At 39.3% G+C, this 20,212-nt stretch overlaps 1 protein-coding gene across 7 annotated transcripts in view; it reads right to left on the bottom strand.

The window, feature by feature from the left end:
- SLC4A4 (solute carrier family 4 member 4) overlaps positions 1–20,212 on the bottom strand; it is a 370,587-nt gene that overhangs the window by 223,642 nt on the left and 126,733 nt on the right. The window lies entirely within an intron of this gene.

The raw sequence follows: 20,212 nt of genomic DNA, 5'->3' as shown, positions 1-20,212 counted from the left end.
TTGCAATCCTAAGGGAAAAGCCTGCCTGGGAATAAGGAACTCAGAACGAAGACAGAAACAGGTTCCTGATACTATCATTTAAGCCCCTAGATCCAACCATGCCTGAAGTCAGTAACTTTTCAATCATATGTAAGGATTCCCTTTAAGCTAAAAGTAATCAGAGGCAATATTTTTTGTCACTTGCAACCAAAGAGTTATGATATAGATGTCTATGCTTCCATTTGAATGAGTTAGGGTAGGGCGAACCTATATTAGCCATCCATGTTTCAGCTCCTTCAAATTAACTGAAGAATCTGTTTTCATCAATCCAACTTTTATTGGAGTGATCTGTTCAAGTCATGAGACTTTCTCCATGCCTGAACTCACCTCTCCTTCAACATATCCAGAAAATGACTATTGATTTACATGCTGGCAGGCTCTAGACAGGTAAATTAGACGGTTACTTTTTCTGTTTCAAATTAGCTAAGAAATTGAAACAGGCAAATAGCATTCATTAAGGTGGATAATTTTTTAAAATACTTAGGTATCCATGTATTTTAAGCTCCCACACATGAAAAGCTGCCAATTATCACAATTATCCGTAATATGCCATGACATTATTACTCAGCTATAAAGAGTCAATAGCAGTAAAAGCCTGGATTTCAGAATGCTACCAATTTCAGCCAGCAAGAGGTGATAAAAAGTGGAGTTTGCTGAGACATTTTTGGAAAACACATGTGTCTTAGCCTTTCATCTTCAAAATATTGGAAAAAAGTTAATTTACCTAAGGGTAGCATTACAAAAATGTTAACAGGATGCCAGTCATGTCTATAAGCTATTCAGAATTCTATTTTTTAACTTAAATTTATTTATTTTAATTGGAGGCTAATTACTTTACAATATTATATTGGTTTTGCCATACATCAACATGAATCTGCCACGGGTGTACACGTGTTCCTTATCCTGAACCCCTTCCCACCTGCCTCCCCGTACTATCCCTCTGGGTCATCCCAGTGCACCAGCCCCAAGTATCCTGTATCCTGCATCGAACCTGGACTGGCGATTCATTTCTTATATGATATTATACATGTTTCAACGCCACTCTCCCAAATCATCCCACCCTCTCCCTCTCCCACAGAGTCCAAAAGACTGTTCTATATATCTGTGTCTCTTTTGCTATCTCGCATACAAAAAAGTGGTAGCCCTTACGTTCTCCGATTTATTCTGCGTTTCTCCTTCATAATTTCTGCTAACATGGTGTGTTGGAAAATTAGAACTAGGCTTTTCAGTGGGGTTACTATGTGTATTTACAATGCTGCTGGGAGTTCCCTGGTAGTCCAATGTTTGGGATTCAGTGCTTTTATTGCCATGGTCTAGGTTCAATCCCTGATCAGGGAACTGAGATCTCACAAAACCACAGCACAGTCAATCAAAATAATAAATGCTGCTAAGATGTTCACAGAGAAGTAGTCCCAGTGATGGCCTAGCAGTCAAACAAATTTTATCTATGAAACTTCAGGGCACATCATATTGAAAAAAACATTGGCTCAAAGTCTTTGGGGTCTGCTGATGCTTTTAATTAATCATTCCAATTATATTAATTATATTAGTAACATTATTCCACTATTTCAATAATCTCTTTCAGAAAGATACAGAATTTTAATCAGTCATTTTGGGTTTTAGCATGCTCGGTAGTGATCCAAATTAAGTAACTGTTACAGACTGGGCTGTGTCCCTGACAAATTTCATATGTTGGAAACTCTAGTCCGTAACGTGATAATATCTGGAGATTATTAGGGAGACAGTTGAGTTTAGATAAGATTATGAGAGTGGATCCCTGATAATGTGCTTAATGCACTTATGAGAGGAGACGCCAGCGAGTTTACTTCCTCTTTCTCTCCGCCATGTGAAGGAGACACAGGGAGAAAGCTCCCATGTGAAGCCTGGAGCTTGGCCCTGACCAGGGAACAAAATCACCTGGTACTTTAACCTTGACTTCTCGGCCTCCATAACTGTGATGAATAAATTCCTACTGTTCAAGTATGGCAGCCTGAACTAACACAGTAACTAATCAATGTTAAAACTGAACTTTCTGACTTCTTTTCTAGACTTCTCTTATCACCCTATCATTTTCCCTACTTCACTGAAACCAAGTTTGCATGGTATTCATGAGCCCTTGGCTCACAGAAATAGTAATAACCCAATTTCATTGACACTGTCCCAGTTGCATATTGTGAAAAATCTGCAGTCTGCACCCCACTGATATATCTACCTCTCAAGTATTTTCTCGGTCCCCAAGGGATGATTCACACTTATCCTTTCGGCTCCAGCCCCATTGTTGATGCCCTCTGTCTGTAAAATCATCTAGAGAGGGTACCACACTATAGGGCCCAGCGTGGCAGTGTCAATACCCTGCTAAGGAAGCCAGCACCCAGAGTTTCCAAGGAGGCAATACCCAAGGTGCCAAAACAACACAGTAGTGAAAAAAAAAAACAGCAAGTGACCAAGAAGTCTGGATGGAATGTCATGACCAATAATGTGGATCTGATGAGTCAGTACATTGTTCAGAGTGTTACTTGGCCCCTGCTAGAGTCGTAAGTTATGTCTTTTGACACCTATTACATGCCAGAGAATTTCCAGAAGAAAAACGACTCAAGCAAGGAAGAATAATTCCTATAACCATGCCTATTCACTCAAATGTAACCAGAAGGGTGTATCTGCCTTGCTAAAGTTACAAGATACCTAATGCCTTGCACATTTGGATAAGCATTAACTTTGGTTCTTATTTTTAACTCCCTTCTAGTCTTTTGTTCAGATCAAATTCCTTTCCCCAAAGAACCAGCTTTATCCTGATCCTTCCGTGAATCAATACATTCTGTTCTGTTTATTCCAGTTATAACTGGGCTTCTTCAAGCTTACTGATTTGTATAGTATGTATACAAAAAAACACCAGAACCAAATGTTAGCAATTATTATCCCTAAATGATAGAATTATTGATGATTCTTGTCTTCCTCATTTTGCTCATGTGTAATCTCCAAATTTTCTAAAATTAACATTAATGTCATTATTATAAGGAAAACAAACCTATTAAGGTATATTTAATTGCTAACTTGAGGGCAGTCATGCCAAATTAGTGCCAGGCACTTCCCTACCATACTTGAAATTGCAGAATCTCAATTATCTTTCTCAACAAAACAAGCATAACCCTCATGCATTTGCCTTTACTGCTGTCTAGGGATTCAAACAGCCACTTCTGAACCATGTTACAGGACTGGCCATGGTTCTGAAAGCAAGCAGATGGAGCAGCCACAAAGGTCTAAAAATAATTCCATGGACTCAGAAGAATGGGGACAGGGTGAGGGGCTTCATGCAATTGGCTTGGGAAAGCAAGATGCTATCTGTAAAGAGGAACTCACACTCTAATTAAGATGGTTAAGAAAAAGGCCACCAGCAAGCTCTTCCTAAACGATGGAAAAGTTCCCAATGCATGCCACAGTTTCCATTTCCATTTTCCTTTAATTTCTTACTCCCTACTTCACTTCTCTTTGCTCTGCCAGAGCTGTCCATGATAAGCTTTACATGATGAATCACTCTGCTTCAGAGTGAATACATCAGCATTTTCTCCAGGTTCAACTCAGAACAATTATCAGCACAATTTATACCCTGAGGTTCCTAAAGTCAGACTCAATTCTCATCAACATTAAGAAATCTACCCGATTCCCAAAATATCCTCTACAGACTTGCTCGAGTGCAACTCTTTTCTATACAAAGTAGCTAAATTTATTGCTCCAATATTAGCATCACAACCACCATGGCTAATGCTGCCATTAGATGCCTGCATATACAAAAGAAGGCATCTTCCTTCCCACAGACTCTCTTTCAAAATGCCTAAGAATATAAAGGCACCAAGCCTAAAGCAATCTTTAGGACTTCTGACCTCGTCCCCACAAGGCCAAAATATTTTACCCATCTTTCCTGGATAGTGATATTGAGAAAGTGATTCAAAACATAATCCTGTTAAAAAGGAAACATTACATAGGTTCTAAATCTTTCTAAAGAAAAACAGTCACATTCTCCACAGATATATCATTGTCCTAAGGATTTTGATAGAACTCTGAAGGTAATACAGAAACATCAGCAAGATTCTATAGTATGCTTTTCTTGTTTTCTGTGTTAAGTCTGCTCTGACTTGCAGATCCAAAATTGGTGGTGAGTGATCCCTTACTTCTCTAAAGCTTAGTTCCATTCTCGGCAAAGAAAAACATACAGCAGGTCCTCCAACATGACAGACCTGACTTTAATAGTTTCACTGTTCTCACACAACATGATGCTTCATTTGCCTTGTTTTAACCTTGGAAGAAAAGCTATGGCAAACCTAGACAGTGTATTTAAAAGCAGAGACATCACTTTGCTGACAAAGGTCCATATAGTCAAAGCTATGGTTTTTCCATAGTCACATATGGATATGTGAGTTGGACCATAAAGAAGGCTGAACGCTGAAGAATGGATGCTTTCGAATTATGGTGCTGGAGAAGACTCTGGAGAGTCCCCTGGACTGCAAGGACATCAAACCAGTCAATCCTAAAGGAAATCAACCCTGAATATTTATTAGAAGGACTGATGTTGAAGCTCCAATACTTTGGCCAGCAAGATTGAGGGCAAGAAAAAGAGGGGGTGACAGAGGATGAGATGGTTGGATGGCATCACCGACTCAATGCATATGGGTTTGAGCAAATTCTGAGAGATGGTGAAGGACAGGGAGGCCTGGGGTGCTACAGTCCATGGGGTCACAAAGAGTCAAACACAACTTAGTAACTGAACAACAACAAAATCTACCCAGAAGCCTCTGCATTACTGAAGCCAACCAGCAACATAAGTCCATTGGCCAGCAAAGACCTCAAAACCAGGCCAGAATTTTAAAGACTGAATTCTTTACTAGCAGGTAAAGCCTGAATTCAACTACTTCAGAAATGGCACATGCTTTTGCCATACATCAACACTGTAAAGTAATTAGCCTCCAATTAAAATAAATAAATTTACATTAAAAATAAAGAAACAGCAAAAAATAATAATAAAGGTGTGTATATATATATATATATACACACACACTCCAAAATCTCCCCCAAAATGGTACATGAATAACAAGAGTCCAATTAATATAAACGATAAGTTTTCATGCTGTTTCATTAAGTACCTTCCCAAGTTATTAATAGAGATTTGCTAAATCCATTTTCAACAGCCAATAAAATGAGATCAGCTAAGTTTTGAAAACCATATTTTAGAAGAGAAGAGCATCATTTGTTATAGAAATAAACTTCCTTCTGAGTTATCCATACAGTTAAACCACACAAAGCTGATGGACAACATAGATCAGACTGTGCATGTGGGCTGGTTAGGAATTTTCATTACCCATTAAGGTCTGCTGTGAATCATCTATGTATTTCACAGAGTAATGTCAACAAACTAAGGAAGTCACCCTTTTCAACACAGTATGTTTTCACTATAATCCTTCTATCTGACATTTCTTTATCCCTTATATAAAAAGTCTGTTTATGACTTCAAGTCATCTGGAGATAACCTCAGTTCATCAGAGGAGAAAGTAAATGAGCACCACTTCAAAAGTCATTCATTACAAACAGCCTGAGTCTGCAGAAAGAACAGGCAGTGAAAGTATTTAGTCACTTCTAAGTCTTGTGGTGATGTGTAAGACTTGGCCATTCCTTAACTGGCTGCAGAATTTCCAATTAATTATCAGTCACAAAATTTAGAGTTCCTTTGCCTTCTCAGACCACTCTTTCCTTAGATCCATCATGGATCTAAGCTGGTTTAGAAATACTTTTGTCAATTTATCACATTTTTGAAAACCTACATAAACTCAAATCTGTCTTTCCTAACACTATGTTCAAAAAATGCTCTAGTAACCTTATAGAGATTATGCATTCACCTCAAAATTATCCAACCCCTTTGCCACTTTCCTTATGAGGAGGGGCAGGCAGGACCCATGAACAAAGTGGGGTATCTGGGATTCAGACATAAAGGGACACAAAGAATGAGACAGAAAACTCTGAATAAAGTAATAGAAGGTCTCTGGGTCTGAATAAATGAGACGAGTCAAAATCTCTGACAGGAAGCCAAGGCCAAATGCCAAAGTCAGCAACTCTACACAGCAAACCTAAAGGAATCAGGAGAAAGAATCAAGATCAAGTAACCAAATTAAGAGTGAAAAGCTAGGATAAACTGAGATAAAAGCAACAGTATGGATAGGTAGGTGAGTCAGTAGGTAAAGGCAAATATTAAATATAAATACTCAAGTTGTCTAATAATGTGAAAATGACCTAAAGAACTACTGTTGTTTTAGGGGGTATGATGAGATGTGGTGATTGTTCTCAATGTATTTTAAGGAGGACTCACACAAGATACTATGTGTACTAAGTCACTTAGTCGTATCCAACTCTTTCCAGCCTCATAGACTGTAGCCCATCAAGCTCATTTGTCCACGGGATCCTTCAGGAAAGAACACTGGCGTGAGTAGACATCTCCTTCTCCAGGGAAGCTTCCTGACCCAGGGATCGAATCCACATCTCCTGTGTCTCCTGCATTGGCAGGCAGATATTTTACCACTAGCGTCATCTGGGAAGCCATGTAAGATACTAAAGACTCTCCAAATCTTGCTGACATGTTGGCAAATCCCCCCCATGTGATCAACAAAACGTTCACAGGAGCTTTTTCTCACAATCTCGGGGGAACTATATCTTTATAGCTTAGGAAGCATTCATTGTTCAGATGGAGTTCTGCACATGCCCTCCTGTCTAATGACTGCCAGGCAACTTAGCTATTGAGACAACACAGCCCTGAGTAAACAGTAATCATGGGTGGAGTGATAGAATTGGAATTGTAAGTCCTAGATCCCGTGCTTGGCTCCAATTCCAAATGGTCAAATCTCTCTTACCCTCTGACTCAAAGAGACCTTCCCTGTCTCTTTGACATATAACAATAGGAAAAGGAAAAAAAGAGATTATTACAAGGTATATCCATGGATGCTGGAATTGAATTTTGTTCTTTTGCATTACAACATCTATTCAGAAATACAAGACAGTGCTATTAGATCCAACAGTCTTCTAAAGCACTGTTCATGCTGTTATTTTTCATTTCACCTTTCCTTTGAGAAACAATACCTATGAACAAATGCAAAGACTAAAAAAACTAAATTTGGCATTCCTAAAGGTAAAAACTAGTAAACCTTAGCAATGTTCTCACCCTTTATTTACCCCTCTTTTCAGTTAAAGACATGTGGTGAGCAGGAACTAGGAGTATTTAAACACCAGCTACATAAAGGAATTGTAAAATCAATGAAAATATTTACTCTTCCTTTTTCAATGAATTTATCATCAATAGTGGCAAGAAAAATGAACCTCAGTTAAAAAGATCTAAAGAGGTAAAGGCACATAACCCACTCCAGAGACCTAAGTGAGCATGAAATATCTAAGATGATATTAAAAACCAAGACTTCACTGGAAGAATAACAAAGGCCGGAAGGATGAGGTATCCCAAACACAGAAAAGGAAAGGTATGTGTGATGGGTCACAGATTAATAAGAATACATGGTGAAAGGAACTAAGCTACGCACAAGGGTGACTTACTGAACTGAATGTGGAAATTCTGCGTAGCGCATACATTTTGATGCACAGATCCTACTGACAACCATCTACTTTTTCTCTTCAAGCAGTGTCTGTTTTCAAAGTTAATATACATCAGCAACCCAAGAGATATTCTATAAGTATTAAACAACACTGGTTATTTCTGAGCTGCAACAAAGCACAGACACATGAAGATTATTATACCATAAGGTATACTCAGTCTCTACTCTTGCCTAACAGATTTAGGAAGTTTTGTTACCAAGTTCCTTTAAAAAGTCTAGTTTTTTAAAACAAGGGTCTAAATATTTTTACATATTCCATTGCTGATTTACATAAGAATAAATATAGTTATTAAAATACACTCTGAACTTCTGCCTTGTATACTCAAAGAAAAACTGGCCAATGCCCAGTTCTTATAAACTTATATTCATCTAATCTTACTTGAAACCACACCCCGAAATGCTATCTAACAGTTACTTGTGATCTCAGCTAACTGAATTCTGAAAGTCAGTTTATATTCATTTTTTCTGGCCACTATTATAAAATAGATCTAAACATTAATATTTGTATTTTTGGATATTAAATCAGTGGCTACCAAATTTTCTCCTACAGAATAATTCATCTGAGTCATACGGATGGCTATGCCCAAGAATTCACTTCAGAAACACCAACTGCCATTAAAGTTTTTCTGAAATGTTTGTATGGTACATCCTTCCATGAATGACAATTGGTTAATTTGCCTATGAAATTAGTATGCTCTGAACTGAAGATCATGGCATCCAGTCCCATCGCTTCATGGGAAATAGATGGGGAAACAGTGGAAACAGTGTCAGACTTTATTTTGGGGGGGCTCCAAAGTCTGCAGATGGTGACTGCAGCCATGAAATTAAAAGACGCTTACTTCTTGGAGTGTCTGGGTATACTATATACATAGATAGTATATTCAAAAGCAGAGACATTACTTTGCTGACTAAGGTCCATCTAGTCAAGGCTATGGTTTTTCCTGTGGTCATGTATGGATGTGAGAGTTGGACTATGAAGAAGGCTGAGCGCCAAAGAATTGATGCTTTTGAACTGTGGTGTTGGAGAAGACTCTTGAGAGTCCCTTGGACTGCAAGGAGATCCAACCAGTCCATTCTAAAGGAGATCAACCCTGGGATTTCTTTGGAAGGAATGATGCTAAAGCTGAAGCTCCAGTACTTTGGCCACCTCATGAGAAGAGTTGACTCATTGGAAAAGACTCTGATGCTGGGAGGGATTGGGGGCAGGAGGAGAAGGGGACAACAGAGGATGAGATGGCTGGATAGCATCATGGACATGAGTCTGAGTGAACTCCGGGAGTTGGTGATGGACAGGGAGGCCTGGCGTGCTGCAATTCATGGGGTCGCAAAGAGTCAGACACGACTGAGCAACTGAACTGAACTGAGTCAAAAAATATTTATTCTTTCACATGCTGAAATCAAGCTCACTTCAGAATTGAGAATTTCTTCTATCTCGAATCTATTACTATTTTAAATGATCAAAGACTTCGAGAACAATAAAAACTTGGCTTACAATCTCATTTAGGATATAATCATACGTAAGCAAACTGGGCTACACATCCATTTCAGTCTCTTCTTCCAAAATTTATACTCCTAAATTTGTCCAGGATCACAAAATTTCATTCTTCCTCTGTCAACTGAGCACCACAGGCAAGCTTCTTCAAAAGAAGTTGAACTTCAAAAAAGTTACTAATATGGGGTTTACTGAATAGTCTTCAGCTTGCTTTCTATTTTTTTCCAGCCAATCAGTTTAAACTGTAATATTTGCAATAGTTAGGCCACTTGATTGAAAATACTACTTAATAAGAACATCGATCAGTAAACAGCACAAACTAGGAACATATTATCTCTTTGAAGAACACTTTTATAACCTAGCATTGTTATCTCTATACTCATAAATGAAATATGTTCAAGGAGGTTACATACATTACTCAGATCACAAACCTAGTAATGGAGGAATCTAAGCCAGAATGCAGTTACGTAGATTTGGCTGACTACAAAGCCTGCACTATTTTACTGTATACTATTTTATAGAAATAAAGTCTGTACTATTTTATTATTATAGTAATTATATTTTATTATAGTACATACTTTATTTCTATTTATATTGTCTTTCTTTACACAGGGTACCCTTCAAGAGTCCATGAGCCATAATTCAAAAAGATATCTGGTCACTGACTTGAACTCTGTGAAAGTGAGTCACATTAAAATCTTGATAATAACAACACATATTTTTTCTTTAAGTAACCAACCAATATATATTACCAAGTGCCTTCCAACGAGTCCTCAACTTTTGCTACACCAAGCTTGGGATTGAGCCATTATTCCTTTAATTTTCAACAAGCCATTCAATCTATTACTTTTATTTTCCTCTGATTATAAGTGGCTTTAAGAGTCTAAATTCATTCCAGAGTTCAAACAACATAGCCTATGAACTTGTCAGTTTTAACTCTAAGGGTTATAAATCTGTTTGAGAATCAGATAAAATGTGTACAAACCCATACAAGCAGAGTTTTGTGTAAAATGAATACAATTGCTTTGGAAAATTATTTTCTTCAAACACATCAAACAACTTTCAAAAATCTTTTTTAAAAATGCTCATTCCAGGGAATAAACTAACCTTCTAGGGTTTTATGTGCCTAACTTCCAGTGATGAATGGATGCTGGAAAATAAGAATAAAATCAAATAACAGCACACACACACATGTTCATAAAAATCTTAGAGGTTAAAAAAAACTAACAGTATACCATAAAAATTAGCCAAGGAGAATTACAGTCTTTCAGTTCAGTTCAGTTGCTCAGTCATGTCCGACTCTTTGAGACCCCACAGACAGCAGCACGCCAGGCTTCCTTGTCCATCACCAACTCCCAGAGATTGTTCAAACTCATGTCCATTGAGTCAGTGATGCCATCCAACTGTCTCATCCTCTGTCATCCCCTTCTCCTCCTGCCTTCAATCTTTCCCAGCAGCAGGGTCTTTTCCTAATGAATCAGTTCTTCGCATCAGACGGCCGAACTACTGGAGCTTCAGTTTCAGCATCAGTCCTTCCAGTGAATATTCAGGACTGATTTCCTTTATGATTGACTGGTTTGATCTCCTTACAGTCCAAAGGACTCTCAAGAGCCTTCTCCAACACCACAGTTCAAAAGCATCAATTCTTCGGTGTTCAGCTTTCTTTAAGGTCCAACTCTCACATCCATACATGACTATTGGAAAAACTACAGCTTTGACTAGACGGACCTTTGTTGGCAAAGTAATGTCTCTGCTTTCTAATATGCTGTCTAGGTTGGTCATAGTTTTTCTTCCAAGGAGCAAGTGTCTTTTAATTTCATGGCTTTAGTCACCATCTGCAGTGATTTTGGAGCCCAAGAAAATAAAGTCTCTCACCGTTTCCACTGTCTCCCCATTTATTTGCCATGAAGTGATGGGACCAGATGCCATGATCTTTGTTTTTTGAATGCTGAGTTTTAAGGCAACTTTTTCACTCTCTTCTTTCACCTTCATCAGGAGGTTCTTCAATTCCTCTTCGCTTTCCACCATAAGGGTGGTGTCATCTGCATATCTGAGGTTATTGATATTTCTCCTGGCAACCTTGATTCCAGCTTGTGATTCATCCAGCCCAGCATTTTGCATGATGTATTCTGCATACAAGTTAAATAAGCAAGCTGACAATATACAGCCTTGACATACTCCTTTCCCAATTCGGAACTCGTCCATTGTCCATGTCCAGTTCTAACTGTTGCTTCTTGACCCTCATACAGACTTCTCAGAAAGCGGGTAAGGTGGTCTGGTATTCCCATCTCTTTAACAATTTTTCACAGTTTGTTGTGATCCACACAGTCAAAGCTTTCGCATAGTCAATGAAGCAGAAGTAGATGTTCTTCCGGAATTCTCTTGCTTTTTCTATGAGCCAGTGGATGTTCACAATTTGAGCTTGTTCCTCTACCTTGTCTAAATCCAGCTTGAATATCTGCAAGCTCTTGGTTAACATACAGTCTTTAAGCCTATCCTACTGTCAGGGTTAATTACTGCTTACAACAATTCAGCACATTAGCTGAAAAAGTACCTTTCCATTCTACAGCCCTCTCTAGAGAACTTTTAAAAACACATGTAATCCGTGTTTTAAAATGGCCTGTACCACCATGGTGACCAGCTGACCACTCTGCTTTATGGACTCATTTCCCTAATCTCCACCTCAGTGAAACATGTCAGATGTTTCGAGGCACATCTCTTAGCAACATGTTCAATTCCAATTAAAAACATTTGCAGATCTACATTACAAATGCTTGCAAATAGAATTAGTTGCTAAGTCCAGAAATGTCAGAAATGTTCAGAGGAAGGATTTTCTTCTCTACTTCAAGTGCAGCAACTCTGTTTCAAAAGTCAGGCTGCCGGGCGAATAAATTGAAGCCCCGGTGGATGACGTTCCGTCAAAACAATCTGCAAACATCTATTTTGCTGCCACATTCAGTAGAAACCAGTTCCTACGGCGATACTGACGCTGCTATAATATTGATTCATGCCCTTGTGTCTTCAAAAATTAATAACCATAACTTTTGTTTTTTTAATGCTTTGGAATTGCCAGCAGTATGCTACCTCCAACTGGCTCAAAATAAAGCAGTTCGTGATTTAACTTGTTCTCAGAAGCAGAAAGGCATCTCTCGCCGAAGCTTTGGGTCCTAACTGGTTTTTTACGGAACAAAGTGAAACTAAAGATCCTATCACTATCCTCTGTGCCCAAGAAGTGGTGAGAAACTGCAGAGCCCTCGATGAAGAAGTCAAAAACAAAGACTTCAAAATGTGCACTTTTAAGCTGAAAATGGCTATGATATGGCTATTAAATCATCCATGTTGCCAACCAATACTTTAGTCTAATGTGCTAATGTGTTCTTAAAACTTTAATCGGGGGGAATACTGAGGCATCCACCCAGCCTCAAAATATCTCTGTAAATGTCTATGCTTTGCCTTGAAACTTTAAAGACTCTCATGGATTTTATACTTAAAATTAATAAATTTATGTTTTATTATAAAATATTTCCTTCCAAATATGTAAGTACAAGTGATGCTTCAGGTAAATATTATATATTTATCCTATGTTCCACACCACTCAACCTCAGAAGCATCTGGAGCCCAGTTTGAGAAGACAGACTTTTCTGTATCCATTAGAAGAAGGGCTAAGTCAGTGCCAGCACACAGCTTGGCAATGGCTCAAAATGCATCCAAGTGACTCAGACCAACTCTCATCCATTCCTTTCAGCTTCTCATCATAACCAAACTGGCCATGATAAAGTAATACAATGACTATTCAAAATCTCTTGTCTATTTTTGTTTTCCCAGGAAAACCAACACAAGCCCACAAGCCCAATCCTTACTCAGCTCAACACACTTACTTGCCTTCTCAACCTTGATGGAATGTGATTCTGGACAGGTCAGCTCTGCCTAAATATATGATATTTGCATGAGTTTTATGTTTGATGCTGTTGGACATAGAACAGAGGAAAAAAAACAAAACAAAACAAAGAATTCCACTGGAAAGGGAGGAACCTAGAAAGTCAGCCAAATTTCCAGTCTCTCAAGATTCAGTCAGTCATTGTTTGGCTTGATAATTTTATAAATTCCAAGAAAATCAAATATACTATTATTTAATATGTTTGGCTTATTCAATCTCCCTTCAATAGCAGGGATAACGAAGGGCTGACCATGAATGTGCAAAGTAGATGTCGTCTGTGATCCTTTCAGGTAGGCTACTGATTCATTCACATTTGTAACAAGTTTCTACATACCTGTAATGAGTATACTATATACATGTAGTGAGTAAACTATATGTGATAATGCTCTGAGTGGACTCACATCTCACAAGGGGAAAACCCACATGTAAACAGATAATTATAGCAATTGTGTTAAGAGCTTTTGAGTTATTCATTCATCCAACTGATGCTTATTAAACACCTTCTGTGTATTGAGCCCTGACCAGGCAACATGCTATAGGCCCTAACAGAATAATGCTGTGTTGCTTTTTTTTCCTTAAAGCATTTTAGAGGCCTACAGTTCAGTGTGGTTGGAGCACAGAGCATTAGAATGTGGTAAGAGAAGAAAGAGGTGAGTATAAAAATAGATACATGATAAATTGTGAATGGCCCTATATACTTTGATAAGGGACTTAGACTTTATCCTCTTATACCAATAGGGAAGTGCTGAGGGCCTCAAGCAAGGAGTGGCTAAACCAGGTGTGTGTTTTAGAAAGCTGTTTAGGGCAGTGCCAACTGGTGGGGTGGGGAAGGAGGATATTCAGTAGTTCTTATAAAGAATTATAAATACACCTACAAAGTTGTGATAAGGAGTTGTGGACACCTATCCAAGTTGACTGTTTTTGCATGTCAGTGTCTTTGTTTTCTCAGCTGCACACACCTTGAGAACATAGTGGCTGCTTCTGTTTGTTCCTAACAATTTCACGATCTGTGGTCCAGCTACCTGGCTTCAAAACTGTATTGAGCATTTCTCTTGCAAATCTGTTCACAAAAACACCACTTCCACTTATCAGACAACATCTGATAAGCTTACCTTATGTTCATTCTATAGTCTTCACCAACCTGAAAAAACTAAACTAACTTGTGAATCGAGCTAGACAGCAGTTCTGGCTGTAGCCAAAAAATGGTGGTGTGGCTTCCAAAGCCAATGGCTTAGGAAGGCAATCGACGCTCAGACGTCCATTTTCTTCACTACTCTCATTCTATGTTCACTGCTGTCAACCCCTGGTAGCCAGTTACATTTGACACATCTTTAAGTGCTTTTTCCGACAGTTGAAAGCAAAACTCTAAAGCAGGCTTTTAGCCAAGACAACACCTGAGTTGTGTTTTTCAAATAGGCCTGATCATCACATTTACCTGAGGTGATTAAAAATACAGATTACCAAGTTTCCAAGTCTCAGTTGGTCTGAAGGGAGAGAGGCGAGACAGGAATCTGTATTTTTAACAGACCCCCTGGGTGAGTTTATGAATTAGGTTGGTTTGGTAAACCTTAGACCTAATGAGTTCCTTATAATTAAAGCAGCACTAAGCACATATTTTTCTCTTAAGTACTTTAATGAAACTTAGGCAATCACGTTAAGTAATTGCTACCCATTTAATGTTTACTGAAACAGTTTACAACTATTTCACATGCCATTTTCTAAACCCTTAAGGCTTACTTGGCTTTCCCGCTGTGCATTAAACAGTTTGTTAACTATTAATAAAGAGTGAAGAAAAATCAGAATCTGGAGGTCATTTGAACAGTTACAGGGGCTGCCAAGAAGCATGATTTGTAATTAGTAAAACACATGTGAGCTCCTTGTGGCATTAACCAGGTCCTTATGACCAAAGGTTTAAAGAAAGAGCAGACCATGAATAAACAGCTCGCTTCCTAAAATAAGTCACTTTTTCTTTTTTTCCCTGTCACTCAAAAAATGTACAGGAAAATGCTGTTTTTGATGGTCACAACAAGCATTTGTGAGATGACACTAGAGATAAATGAACGCAGGGCAATTGGTTTAGTTGCTCAGTCATGTCCAACTCTTTGCTACCTCATGGACTGTAGCCCACCAGGCTCCTCTGTCCATGGGATTTTCCAAACAGGAATACTGGAGTGGGTTGCCATTTCCCTCTCCAGGGGATCTTCCCCGCCCAGGGATTGAACCTGGCTCTCCTGCATTGCAAGTGGATTCATTACCAACTGGGCCACCAGGGAAGCCCAGGGCAAAGATGTGTAAATGAAACACAACAATTGTTAATAGCTATTAAGTAATTACTATTATTAAAGCTCAGTCTTTGCATTTAATTTTTTTCCATTTAATATAATGCTAGATTCCATTATTGTCCCCATATTATAGATGAGGAAATTGAGACACAGAGTAAATTACCTGCCCAAGGTCAAATAGCCAATAAGTAGCAGAAATAGGAACTGAAACCAGAGTCAATGCTTTTAATCATAATGGTGTACCGACAGAAAAAGAATTACAGGCTTGAACTGGGTTTGAGAAAGGTACAGAGCTATGATCAGAAGCATGGGAAGGAAGAGATTTTCAAACGAAGTCAGGCTTGCAAATCAGTATCCAATTTGTTCCTGAGGGCCTACTATCTGTTAGGCACTGCACTCAATACCTTGTGAAATATCAGTACAAAGATGAATAAAACGTAACCCATTCTCATCTTCACTGGTTGAATTAATTGTCAATGCCTTCCTAAAGCCTCCTCTAAATCCAGATAGAATTAATCAGTGTCTCCTGTCTCCTGGAGGTACACACAGTACTTGTGTGTCTCTCAAACACTATGACATCGCTCTTGACACTGGAAAATTATAATTAAGTCTTCATAACTCTGCCACCCCTCCCATTAGGTTGTTAGGTTTCATGGGCCTGGCTGAGAACAGGGATCATATCTTAACTCTTTCTCTAGTACCTGCATGCCTAGCACAGTGTGCCTGGGCACACTGCTGTCTCTCCATCACAGATGTTTGATGAAGGAAAGAACAAATGAAACTCAGAAAGGACACAGCCAAGGCCATGCAACACAACTACTGAGCCCACATGCCTCAACTACTGAAGCCCGTGCACCCAAGAGCCCATGTTTGGCAACAAAAGAAGCCACCACAGTAAGAAGCCTGCCTACCGTAACTAGAGAGTAGCCCCCACCTGGTGCAACTAGAGAAAGCCTGCACATAGCAATGAAGACTCAGTGCTGCTGCTACTGCTGCTGCTGCTGCTGCTGCTGCTGCTGCTAAGTCACTTCAGTCGTGTCCAACTCTGTGCCACCCCATAGATGGCAGCCCACCAGGCTCCCCTGTCCCTGGGATTCTCCAGGCAAGAACACTGCAGTGGGTTGCCATTTCCTTCTCCAATGCATGAAAGTGAAAAGTGAAAGTGAAGTCACTCAGTCATGTCTGACTCTCAGTGACTCCTTGGACTGCAGCCTACCAGGCTTCTCCATCCGTGGGATTTTCCAGGCAAGAGTACTGCAGTGGGGTGCCATTGCCTTCTCCGAGACTCAGTGCAGCCACAAATAAATAAATACCTGGGATGCTATAGCTGCAGCTCTGTTGAGAAAGAGCATGCAGCCTTTGAATTCATACAAAATCTTGTGATTCTGATGCTGGCTTATATCATTAAACAAGGACCTCCCGTTTTATTCTCTGTGCTGAGGGTAACAGATATTATGATTCCTAATCAAAAAGTAAAATGGGATGGGTCATAAATAGATACTTTTCATCCATATATACTAGGAGAGTTGTTTTTCAAGTGATGGCCCATGGGAAAGACGCTGGGAGACCAAAAAAACGCCTTGAAGTCTGAGCAGCAAAGTCATCTTCAGACATTCTAACAGCAAGACAGAAAAATGCGTGAAACACTAAGAGCCTTGTTGCACTGCTGTGAAATGAAACTTACAACTGTGTGAGTGCCATTTGAGCTAAATTTTATTATCAACAACCAATCTGTGTAATGCATTTCTTTACTCCCAAAGAACCATTACATGAATGATAGATCAACTGATCCCACCATCCCATCTGAGCATTTACCAATCCCTCCCTTCTTCTGCAAAATCCTCAGATTTATATCCATAATGTGCCTCAAGTTCATGAGATGTACCATACAAGATCACTACCACATTCACAGCAGAAACTAAAACAGAGGAAATAAGATCTGATGGAAATTAGAGATAGTAAAAGATTGGGCACAACCTGATTTTTAGACTTTTCTTTTGTAGATGGAAAACTTCATTTATAATAAAATACATCTACTGTAAGCCCCAGAAATGCAATTACTGCTAAAGGTAAAAAAGTTTAAGGAAACATGACAGAGTTTGAAAAGCAATCTATCTAAATTCCATTTACCAAAATCTGTGCTTAGACTGTGTGATGATTCCATCTCCAAAACACCCTATGTGAGCCTAACATAGCACCTTCCTCCTTTCCCATTTGGTTGCATCCCAGGCTTAGTGTTACAAGTCATACAATGAAGGCTGCCACTGAAGGTCACCACTGAAATACATGCATCCTGCCTAGATACAGGCTACTGAAACTACACATTGAGGACAGAATGCCTGCCTTCCTGAATCTCAGCACACCTGGGCATGGAGAAACAGCCTAGAGTTCACAGTGCAGGTAGTCCACACATCACAGAGTGAACTACAGACAACCAGCCAAGTTCAACCCCAGAGGTTTGTATCCATACGTTCCCTTTGCAACAAAGTCTGCTGCCTTATATCTTTAAAGGTAATTCTCATTAATACGGAATATCGCTTACTGTCACACTCTATGGAAGGAATCAGTCATTACAGTTACAGAGAAAAATCACAGTCACGGAATTTGAGATCTAGAAAGGACCTTAAAAATTACAAAGAAATATCATTTTACAAACAAGAAAACACGTTTAGAGACATTAAGGGAACCATCCATGTTCAGCAAGATTTTTTTTAATTCATTACTCTCAGCAACTGTTGCTTTTTTTACCACAACAACACATTTTATCAACAACCAGGTTGTTTTTAAGATCTTTCCTTTGTGAAGACTGGAAAAAATCACCATTATTTCCAATCCCTCAAGAATAAGCATATAGCTCTCAACTCAAATACAATGGAAAAGATTCTGATGCTGGGAAAGACTGAGGGCAAGAGAAGAAGGGAGCAACAGAGGATGAGATGGCTGAATGGTATCACTGACTCAATGGTCATGAGTTTGGGCAAACTTAGGGAGATAGTGCAGAGAAAGCAATGGCACCCCACTCCAGTACTCTTGCCTGGAAACTCCCATGGATGGAGGAGCCTGGTAGGCTGCAGTCCATGGGGTCGCTGAGAGTTGGACACGACTTAGTGACTTCACTTTCACTTTTCACTTTCATGCATTGGAGAAGGAAAGGCAACCCACTCCTGTGTTCTTGCCTGGAGAATCCCAGGGACGGCGGAGCCTTGTGGGCTGCCGTCTATGGGGTGGCACAGAGTTGGACATGACTGAAGCGACTTAGCAGCCGCAGCAGGGAGATAGTGAAGGACAGGGAAGCCTGGCATGCTGTGGTCCAAGGGGTCACAAAGAGTCAGACACAACTTAGCGACCGAACAACAACAAAGACTGGAAAAAGTCACCATTATTTCCAAGTCCACAAGAATAAGTATATAGCTCTCAACTCAAATACATGCCTCCTAGCCACATCTATAGTAATCACTCCTACTTTAGACACTAAAATAAAATAACATCTTTACTAAGCTATACCATCTTTCCCAATACAACAAAAGCATCAAACACCAAAAATAGAGAACAAAACTGGGAAAGTGTCAGACTTGTCATAGTAAGTGTTATTCATTTCCTCAGCACCTGTCTCCAAATGCCCTATTTCCTATGGCCAAGAAATCAGGGAGGCTGGTAGACAGCCAGTTGGCTGAAGTCACAGCACATTCTCCCGCCACTTTTTTGTCTCACAGACGGCAAAACCGAATCTCGTAACTTGGCTAATTCAACCCTTCAGGAAAACCTAGAATAAAACTTTTCTTTAGGGTTATAAACGACGTCCACATTGTGGACATTTAGATGTGTCAAATGTCCTGCTTCAAAAAAGATGTTATAAGGATAAACGTTAAGAACTAGACTCATAAATAAACCTTGCCAAGATTTCACTAAAGCTGAACCCCAAAGCACATTTTCAGCAGAAAAGTTTCCAATGGAAAGAACAAGGAAATAAACTGAAGATGAAGCCAAATAAATGAAATGAAACCGGCCACTTAACTATGAGGCTGGCTGGAAGAAAATCAAGCCCCCTACTGACCCCCAGAAGCCTTTCTGCAAAGTGAGAAACAGAATCCATCTCTTCCTGAACCGGAACTGTTTCCTGTTGACATTTTCTAACCTGAAGACAACCCTGGCATCCAACCGAGGGAAACACATTTTCCAGGATGTGAAACTCACCTTCGGAAATCCTGAATCTTCCTTCCTATACTGTTGATTGTGTAACCAAAGGACTCTTACTTTCACCAAAACATCTAGATAATTTCCCTGAAAAAGCGTAATACACATCTGACATTATGTGCGTATTTAGTGATTCACAAAATTACTGTTTTAATAGTTGATAAATGCTACCCTTGGAGTATCAATGTGAAGTATAAAACACTATCAGCCTCAACACTGAACTTAATCCTTCAACCTGTAGTCTTTCACCAGGCTGTACAGAAACTAAGCCATTACTGATCTCTGTTCTCAGCCTCTTTCCATTTCTCCAGCCAAGGCTGCTTGCAGAACCCCAGTGTATCTGCAACTTTCACTCCTTATCAGTAGCTCTTCAATGAATGCAGCTTCTGACCACCAAAGTACAGTATATTAAGTTTATATCTTCTCTGGGATTAAGAGGATTCATGAGGCATTCATTACTAATGCTGGATTATACTAGACAGAGTAAATTTAAAATAATAACAATAATTAACATTTGCATGGCAGTTTACACTTCACAGAATGCTTTTAACTGTATTACCTCACTTGAAGCTCACAAATCCCAACCAAGACGGGAAAGGGTAATGGAAAAAGAGCCTCAACAGGTCAG

Source organism: Ovis aries, chromosome 6 (assembly GCF_016772045.2).
Source record: "Ovis aries strain OAR_USU_Benz2616 breed Rambouillet chromosome 6, ARS-UI_Ramb_v3.0, whole genome shotgun sequence".
In the NCBI taxonomy this organism is placed as follows: domain Eukaryota; kingdom Metazoa; phylum Chordata; class Mammalia; order Artiodactyla; family Bovidae; genus Ovis; species Ovis aries.
This window is presented reverse-complemented; position numbering and strand designations above follow the sequence as displayed.